This window comes from Mus caroli, chromosome 17, assembly GCF_900094665.2.
Source record: "Mus caroli chromosome 17, CAROLI_EIJ_v1.1, whole genome shotgun sequence".
In the NCBI taxonomy this organism is placed as follows: domain Eukaryota; kingdom Metazoa; phylum Chordata; class Mammalia; order Rodentia; family Muridae; genus Mus; species Mus caroli.
The window spans coordinates 48733838-48744272 of record NC_034586.1 but is presented as its reverse complement, the minus strand read 5'-3'; the positions used below and the strand labels follow the sequence as shown (position 1 = coordinate 48744272).

The window sequence follows — 10435 nt, the reverse complement described above, 5'->3', positions numbered from 1 at the left end:
TAGTAATTTTGAGGACTAAAACTCTGGTAGAACAGTTCCCAAACCATTCAAGTCAACGAGTTCTTAAGCCTGCTTCAATACTTTAACTTCTAACCTGGACTTCCTGTCCTATAGGACATTTGGTCAACACTGTAACCCAGACTTGCGTTGCAGCAGATGCTAGCCCAATACTAGTACAACCAAAATAAGTCAAGAATCCTTTATACATAACTTTCCTTTTCCCTCACATAGATCAGAATTTTCAATTAAACTCCTATTTAATTTTTCTCTTCCCTTTAGAATACTAAAAGGGATATTGTTTTCTGATTCTTCTTAATTGTTCTCCTTTTTTTCTGATCCAAATCAATTGAAACATCATAACAGCTTCAAATTAATTACACTATCTCCCTCTGCCTGGATGGTTATGTACACATCTCAGAACTCCATGACTGCACTCACATTACTAATAACTCAGGAAGCTCTTTGATGGCTGGGTGTTTACACTTGTCCAAAGCAACCCACCTTTCACACGGTGTGTCTTTGTGTTTCAAAGCAGGATAAAAAGGGCATTGGCATTTTGGGTTTGCTATAACTAAAGAATAAGAATCTGTTATCTTTTTAAATTAATCTTGTCTGAAGAGAAGCAAATTTGACTCAAAAGCAGCATTTCTCGGGGTAGTTGAGCAGTTTGAGGTCATCTCTGCTGAATGTTTTACAGCAAGATGTTCAAGTCACCAGACTGACTTCAGTTGCCCCTGACTGTTTCACACATCCCTACAAGGAAGTGCAAAACCAATTTTAAAAAGAAGCCATTTTAGAACACCTGGGCCAACTTAGAATGGATGTTTGTTTGTTGATTTGCCCATACTGTGTGAGATGGAATCTGGTTATCATGTTGAAGATAAAAGACGTGGAGGGTTAGTTTGGAGATCAAAACTTATTCTTTGTCTTCATCTCTAAGATAGGTATGGTAGGGTAGCTTTGGTGAGCTGAGCAGGCTATGTGCATAGGAAACCTCCTGTGGCATCCAGCAATGTGGGGCACAGACATTTGTTTCTATGGGCACTGTGGGGTCTTCTACAATCAATTCTCTCACAATAGGACTTTATTATTTTTAGACCAGATTTTAAAATTAGGGGTTTTTCTTCCTTAGAAGAAAAAGACCCAGTACCCAGGGAAGATCAAAACTACCCAAAAGTCTAGCACAGATCTATGTTTTCTCTTTTGCTGTTTTGTAGTTTGTGTCGGTGGTAGTTGTTGGTTGTTGTTTATTTATTTGTTTGATTGATTTTAATACCTCTGTTATCTTCTTATTTAAAGATATATTTGTGTGTGTGTGAGAGACAGAGAGACAGAGAGAGAGACAGAGAGACAGAGAGAGACAGAGAAACAGAGACAGAGAGACAGAGAATTAACTGGCAACATAGAAATTAGGTTAAAGAAAAACAAGAAGTTAGGAGTTTTGTATTATAAGAATTAGAACCAAGGGGCTCCATAATCATCAACATCCATTCAATATTGCAATAAGGTTAGAAATATGCATGATAGGATTTCAGGGGTCATCTGGATTTTCCTTTTAAGGTACTTGTCATCTATGACCACAATATAGTATTTATGCTGAGTTACTTTCTGTACCAAGCAGTCAACAGCATAGGTTCTTTTGTGTGTCCATGGCAACCAATCAAATTGTAGATCCTTGGCCATCCTTAGTGCCACCCAATACTTCTGCCCCTTTTCTCAATCTTTGCCATTATACATCCAGTTATACAAGGAATACACTTGGCATATAGACAGTCTATTGATGGCCCCAAGTCCAAAGCCAATTTAGATTTCATAAGAAAGTTGATAAAGTTGGTATCAACAAGGATATGACAAGGTGGACCCAGTTTGAGTACTACACTAGAAAAATAATCAGGAAGGGAGTTAAGGGACTTATCTTCCCTTCAAAACACTGGGATCTTTCTGTTCTTCCATTCTAAGCTTTAAGCTGTCAGTTTTCATCCTTTTCTGTAAGTCTCTCATCTCGGAGACTAAGCATTCACTATATAGTCACATATTTTCTTTTTTTCTTTTGCTTCCCCTAGTTCATGAAACTCTCCTGTTTCATCCAGAATCACCTCATTTTATTTATTTTTACATGTGCTTATTGTTTGGTTTGGGAGAGTCAAAGGAATGAAGTACATATTTTATGTATCAAAGGAGACCTGACCTCCAGGTTCTTCCAGCATGCCTCAGTACTTACCTGACATCTGCCCCCCAATACTGAACTTTCCAGCCCAGGAGTTAGGCTATCCTTCCTCCAAAGGTTCTTCCCTATATAATCCAGACATTTTTGCTTCCTCCTCCTCCTCCTCCTCCTCCTTCTCCTTTTCCTCATCCTCCTCCTTCTTCTTTTTCTTCTCCTCCTCCTCCTTCTCCTTCTTTTTCTTCTTCTTCTCCCCCACCTCCTCCTCCATCTCTTTTCACCACATAAATGCCCTTTCTTTCCCCCTTCCCTATCCCCTCTTTCTTTTCCACCCTAGAGCAACTTCCCACTAAATCTGCCTTTAATATAATTTACTCTGGCTTGAATTGTCTCATTTCATCAGCAGCAAAGAAATCTATCAAATAACCTATCATTTATGTATATGTGTCTGTGTGATGGTATACATACATGTGAATGCAGGTCTTCTTGGAGGACAGATAAGGTCTATCAGGTCCACCAGAGTTGTAAATCACCCAATTCTAGTACTGGGGACCAAACTTAGCTCCTCTGAAAGAGCTGAAAGAGCTCTAGACATCAATCATTTTCCTTTAAAATTTTTTTAGATGTATTTATTTTATGCATGTAAGTGGTTTGTGTGAATGCATGTATGTCAACCATAAGTAGGGGTGGTGCCAAGGAGGTCAGAAGAAGAGATTGAATATTCCTGAGACTGGAGTTATGAATTATTGTGAACTACCATGTGGGTGCTGAGAACCAAACCCGGGGCCTCAGAAAGAGCAGCCAGTGCTCTTAACCTCAGAGCCATTTCTCCAGCTCTTCCCCAACTATCTTCCAATATAACAGCTAAGCCTATAGAGGAGTGAAAGACAATAGCAAAATAAGTAGGCAATTTCTCAAGGCACACTATACTATGAAAGCTGAATTAAGCTCTTGGGGTGGGGCATTGTGGGGAACAAGTCTCTGGGCAGCTGCCACAAGTGCTATTGTTTACTTCCAATTAGAAAGTTATGCAAATCCCAAAGAACTCCCAAAACAACCATAAGGGCTACTTCAGCTTCACAAAACCCATAATCCACTATTACACTGTTTTTAAAATCAGAGGTTCTATGTTCCCTGGTCCTATTAGATTATTAGAGAAACATTCTCTCATTTCTCAGGAAATGGAACGTCACCTCTAAATACAAACACCATGTAAGATTTTAAATGTAAAGATGCTTGAGAAAAGCAGCATCAATTTGTATTTCTGTTTCTACTGAGAGCAATTTATTTACTGGGGAATATGCTACTATCATATATGCATAATACAAAGGGAAGAAGACAATTTCACATGTACCTGAGATGAGCAGACTGATGAAGACAAGGAATGAGGCAGGTCAGACCAAAAACTTGAGTCTGCAATATTCAAAAACAGCTTCTCTCTGCTATTTTTTTTACATTGGTCTTTCTATCGTATGGAGGGGAAACTCAAACCTGAAATAAGGCCATTCACACCCTGAGAGAAGAATAAAATAAACAAGTTTAATTAGAAATGAACCATTGGTATTCTGCTTCTGCCAAGTGTTTGGGTAGGTTCCCACCGAAGACAGCTGTATCGTTAATATGAAATTGCTAAGTGTAGAAAGAACCCTGCATTATCCGTCCTATACTAACACACTTCTTCACCATTCTCAAAAAAAAAAAAAAGGCACAAATATCTTGGGCATGATGACCTCCTAATTCATGCCCAGACCCATAAACGCATCTCTTATCCCCTAAAAAAGCATGTCTGCTCACTCTCGAGACTTACTGATCAGCCAAGGGTAAGAATTAATTAAAGCCAGTCCAATAGATGCACATCAGTCTTAATTGTCAATTAACAATATGGTTCATCAGCCTGCGATAGGAAATCTATTTGTAACAACTGATGGCTGAGTTATAAAACTTGGTTATTGTTGTGATTGTCTCAAACTTATATTTTGGACAGTAATTAAGAGACAGGAACAAAACAAATACAAACATAAAGCTTTATATATTTCTATGGTTTAGGACATTTTTTTTAATACTAAAAGTAATGTTGGGATTCGTTCTATAAATATAATGAAAGTTCACTCACTAGAGAATCATGGAGCAATGGAATCAGAGAACACACCCCAACAAGGCAAAGGTACTTCCTCCTCCCTAAAGGATGATGTGTGACCCAGGTCCAGAGCTGCCACCGCAGCTTGCAAAAACACAGATTGCTATTCACAGGACAAGTTTTACCTGGAAAGTTTAAAAGGGGACCAAAAATGCCACATTCGGAAGCAATGCAAAGGACCATGGGATGGAACATACAGAAGCCTGGCAGAAAAATCCTCTCTGGTTATCACACTGAGCTCTGAAGAGGGTTTTGTTAGCGCAGGTTGGGCTGGACTTTGCTGCTGTTGTGTTTTGATTGCCTGTGTCTTAGATAGGTCAGTATGCATCTTCTGACACTTTAAAACTAAGAGATGGATGGTAAGTTCATAGGGAAGATCTGAAAGCTTGCCTTAGTGTGAACAATTATACCAAAAAAAAAATCTATTATAGGAAATAAAGGAAAGTAAGGCCACTGTAAGATACTTTTTTTTAAGTGCTATGATGCAAGCTAAGAGAGTTTTTATCTGACTATTCATGGTGCCTAGTATGTGCTTAATATATATTCTACCAGTCAGCAATCATGCATTCTTCCTATAAGAATGGGGCAAATAAAAGTGAGTTTCCAGTTTTCAAGAGCCTTCTCTATGCCAAGAGGTTTACTTTACTCCGGAAATTCTCCTATATTAAAAATTCTATTTATTAGTAAGAAGTTGCCCCTGTTCATTCCTCATGTGTGTTTGAACTCTACTTTGTTCCTTTGGCTGCAGTGGAAGGAAAAGGTGCTTGTCCCTTGGGCTTTCTGCTCTTCCACAAGACAGCATCCACGTTTTATATAATTTCTCCTTCATAACGTTCTCCTCTTCTGTGCTAATCGTATACATTAAGATAAAATAGCAAATGTGCTGAGTGAAGTGCACACTACAAAGTGCTACTTGTGGTATCAAGCACTTTCAAAAGTGTATAATATTTGCATCAGGTCATCAAATACGTCCCCTGCTGCAGGAGAGCGCTTTGTTCTGTGCTCTCCTCTGTAACTGGTTTCATCTCTCACAAGAAAATATGCTTATCTCTCCTAAGCCATTCTTACATAATCTCAGGCTTGCCTCTGTTATTATCCATAAGGGAAAACAGTACCATCCTTTCTGCATGCAGAGGAGTCCTCAGCAAAATGTTAAGACAAATACGTCTGTCACGGTAATGTTCTCCTGCGGTGTGTTGGGTGCAGGCCTTCAAAGGCCTATGCTCTTTGCAAGTCCAAAACTAGAATTCCTTCAAAAACGTGGCTGCTCAAAACTGCCCATTAAAAGAAGGCTCTGAATGTCGCTGGATGTCTTCCACCATGGCACTTTAAAGAATTTATTAAAGAGAGAGAGAGAAAGAGCATGAAGGCGGTTGGTGGGTGCTCTGTAACTGGCGGCTGAACATGTGCTTGGCTTAAAGCCAAATGAACAAAGCTGATCTTAACTGACTGGTACAGTCCTCCTTGATCCCTGAAATTCCTATTCTTCAAATACTTTAAGACATTTAAGTATTCTCAGTTATATATATATAACTGAGATAATATATATATGTATATATATATATATATATATTATCATAACCATCTATCGTCTATGGAGTATTTAAAGTGGTTTTTGCACTTTAAACAGTCATTATCCCACAAAACATTATTTTAAGCTTGAAGATTATAAAGGAGAAGCCTAGCATGATGGTTCATGTCTTTAAGCCCAGCACTCAGGAGGCAGAGGGGTAGATGGACCTTTGTGAGTTTGAGGCCAGCCCTTTCTACATAGCAAATTCAGGAACATTCAGGACTACATTGAAAGATTTTTGTCTCAAAAACAAACAGATACAAAGGAGGTAAATTAGTTAACCCACAGTTGCCGATATAACTAAAGAAAAGATTTAAATTTGATCATATTGTTTCAAAGCTCTTGTCTGCTCTCTACGGTTGCCAGATCTTCTGTATTCCTTTACCTCAACTACACATCCTGAGTGGTGTGCATGTGTGCGTGTGCGTGTATGTGTGTGTGTAATTGTAAGTACACATGTGCCCATGCATGTGGGTGCCAAACAACATCAATCGTCTTCCTCAATCTTCCTCCACCTCTGTTTCCACATCTGTATCTGTGCTACCTAACACTTTCTTGGGGCTTCATTCCTTTGCTTGTGTTTGTTTGTTTTTGTATGGCGCCGGAAACAACACCACTAGAACGTTCCTATTTCCAGCTCTGCAGTTGGCAGAGATGCTCCCACGTAGCTGGTGCTCAATCAGTTTCAAACCACAGCTCCTGCATGTCCTGATAAAGCAGGATGCGCCTTCCTCTTTATACTTTTAATGTCTTTACGGGCCTCTTTTCTGTTAATTGTTTAATCACAAATTTCTGTTATTGCTATTTACATGTTCTTTTTCAACTTTTGAATACAGTTTTATTTCTATTTTGTGCAGCTCTCAGAAACATCAAATTAGAAGCAAGCCTATTGTCTTTCCCCACAATCTCAGCTCTGTTAGGGATGAAAGATGCCACAGAGGAGGAGGAGCCCCTGGAAGAGGAGAAAGAGAAAGAGAAGCTTCAGGGAGTCTTAGGAATTCTACCTTTAGGCCCAAAGCTTCAGGGACCCAATTCACTTCTTCCATAAGAGAAAATACCCCCACACCTCTTCCTGTCCCTGAGCAAATCAGAGGGATCAGAGTGCATGGAACTTTGATAGGCTTTTGTGTGGGATTGATGGATTGATTTGCTCTTTTAAGGAAAAATAGACTCATCAATCAGTCAACAAAATTAGACATTAAAAAACTTCCTGCCCCAGACAATGAAGAGGATAAATACATACAGTCTAATGCTGTTGGTATTTTATGGTAAGCTCCGCCCCATGAAAATGTGCCTCTGCTTCTAACTCTAGCCACACACTAGGTAAGAGAGAGAAGCTGATCAGAGACCTGAGCAGCCATGGCCCAACAGATTTGTCTTGTCTTTATTTTAACTTTTTACTTCATTAATTTCCTTATTTATTCACTTTACATTCCCTCTTCCTCTTCTCCCTGACCTACCTTACAAATCCTTTATCCCCCTGTGGGTACCACCCCACCCTGGGACATCTAGTCACAGCAGGGTTAAATGGATCCTCTCCCATACCAGGCAGTCCAGTTAGGGGAAGGACATCTAATAGCAGGCAACAGAGTGAAAGACAGCCCCCTCTCCAATTGATAGGGGAGTCACCAAGTTGCACATCTGCTACAAATGTGTAGGGGACCTAGGTCCAGCCCCTGCATGCCCTTTTGGTTGGGGGATTCACTCTCTGTGAGCCCCCATGGGCCCATGTTAGTTGACTCTGTAGGTCTTGTGATGTCCTTGATGCCTCTGCCTCGATCACTTATATCCCCCACTCGTCCACAAGACTTCCCAATCTCTGCCTGATGTTTGGCTGTGGGTCTCTGCACCTGTTTCCATCTGCTGCTGGATGAAGACTCTCAGGAGACAGTTGTGCTAGGTTCCTGTCTGTAAGTATAGCAGAATATCATTAACAGTGTCAGCGGTTGGCTCTCTCACATGGGATGGGTCTCAAGTTGGGCCAGTCGTTGGTTGGTCATTCCCACAGTCTCTGCTCCATCTTTATCCCTGTGTATCTTATAGGCAGGAAAAATTTTGGGTTGAAGGTTTTGTGGGTGTGTTGATGTCCTTCTTTCTCTACTGGTGTAGAATCTTTCACTACTCATTTAAAATTTGAGAAATTCTTTTTTAAAAAAGAAAAAGGACTCTGTTTCCTTTCAGATCAGCAAGTTCTAGGAAGTAAAGTAAACAAGAACTCCACTGTGCTGCAGATAAAGCTGGATGGAAACATAGTTACTCTCTTCCCCTTACAGTCTGTACTCTGCTTGATATACAAGCCTGTTTGGTCCACTCCAGGCATTCTTACAGTTCTTGTAAGCTGTAGGGCTATCCCCTTTGTAAGCAATGGTAACGGAAGGCAAGAGGGATATATCTAGAAATTTGTAACCCAAAAGTGTTTATATTTATGCCTATGTATATATATATATATATATATATATATATATATATATATATATATATATATAGCTGTCTTGAGACTCACTGTGTAGATCTGGCTGACCTGGAACTCACAGAAATCCACCTGCCTCTTTCTTCCCAATGTTCATATTAAAGGCATCTGCTACCATGCCACACCTAGCTAAAATAGTGATATAATTAAAAGCCTTCGGTATTAAAAGTAAAATAAGTAATACTTTGCTCATGCATCTAACCTTAATTAGCTGAATACTGTGAGGTAAATTATTTTAATGTCTTAGACCTGAGTTTCTTCATTAGGTTACTTTTCGGCCTTCCCCAGTCCTGGGAAACTGTCCACTAATGTGGAATCCACAGGCACCAGGGACTCAACCTACGTAGAGCTTTCTATTTTCATGGGAGTGGGAGAAGTCACCATAGTCTGTACAGTCAATGAGTGATTTTGGTTGTTTTAAGTAGGGCGATTCTAAGAAAAAGAACACAAATCAAAATAAGATGCTTAATTTAATATTCTGGTGGTTGATGTTGCTTTTGTTTTATTTTGTCTGAGACAGGTTCTTACTGTATATGGCTGGCTGGTCTAGAACTTGCAATGTAGATCAGGCTGACCTAAAACACAGAGATCCACTTACCTCTGCCTCCCAAGCACTGAGATTAAACGTGTGCCCTACCATGCTTGGATTAGTTCACTTCTATTAAATGAGAAGTTAACAGAAAAATAGCAATTGACTGACAGTCCTTGTAAAGTGAGTGTGTACATGGTTAGTCAAGTTAAAATGAGGTCATTAGTATCCACTTTAGTCCAACATGACTCATGTCTTTATAGAAATGAGAAAGTTGACCTCATAGACAGATACATAAATGTAAAAATACAGAAATGATGGAAGCTACAGGAAGCTGGGAGAGAATCTCTGTGCTATCCCTCCCACACCTTCATCTTGAACTCTGGCCTTTGGGAATGGAGCAATGTACTTCTGTTCTTTTACCATCGAGACTATGGATCCATGTTGAACCATTGTGGAGCTCTAAAAAATCAAGATACCTCATCACACGCATTCATTCCAGACAACTGGTCTACCAAAAAGGCCCAGGGCAGAAAGAAACTAACACCCTTGGGAGTTTGAGAGGAAGGTGGCATAGACTGGCTCCTGCTACCTGCCAGTCTCCAAAAAAACAAAGAACCACTCTCCAAGCTATTTGCAAGGGCCAGTGTTGATTAATTCTTGGTAACTTTTCTGAATCTTGAAACCAGGCTGAAAACTAGATACCTAGACTACAGAACTTAACACAAAACAATTCAAGTCCCTTATTCCCAGGGACTGAGAGTTCAAGATAGCAGTGCCAGGGCAAGCAAGGAAAATAACTGTGAAGATCATGCCCAAAAGACTAGCCCTGAGTGGGGTTATTGTGCCCTAAAGACACTAATGCTTCGTTCATTTGCTTGCTGGGATGTCTTGATCAGCTTTCTATCACTGATGAAACACCATGACCAAAAGAAACTTGGAGAGGAAAGGATCTATTTCCTTTATACTTCTACATCACAGTTTATCATTGTGCAGGAACTCAAGGCAGAAACCTAGAGGCAGAAACTTCAGCTGAAGCCATGGAGAAGTACTGCTCACTGGAATGAGCCATTGTGGTTGGTACTAGACAAGTGGTCCTTGGGTGAGCAATCCATAGGAAGCAAGGCAAGTTTTTAAACAATGTAGCATCGTTGTTTTCCCTGGAAACATTAACTGGTCAAAAGCACCAACACATCCAATGTCTCAGATGACAAGCTACCTCTTCAAGTCTGAGACCATATAATCCTGAGTCTGAAATGGCTATAGTCTGAAGTGGGGAGGAAAATGTCTGAGATTTCTAAGAATCTTGATTGTAAAAGAGTAAAATGCTAAATGTTGAAATCAAAAATTCAAACAGTTCCTATTGCAGGACAATTCATACAATTAGGAAAGAAAGGTCAATATACAGTAAAACAATAACAAAATATTGAGTTTAAAAAATAATGTGGCCGGACGTGGTGGCACATGCCTTTAATTCCAGCACTCGGGAGGCAGAGGCAGGCGGATTTCTGAGTTCAAGGCCAGCCTGGTCTACAAAGTGAGTTCCAGGACAGCCAGGGCTA

The 10435-nt window shown here is 39.9% G+C and overlaps 1 pseudogene; it reads right to left on the bottom strand.

Moving 5' to 3' along the window:
* Nucleotides 1–1455: 1455 nt before the first annotated feature.
* LOC110312271 lies at nucleotides 1456–9299 on the bottom strand (annotated as a pseudogene).
* Nucleotides 9300–10435: the final 1136 nt, after the last annotated feature.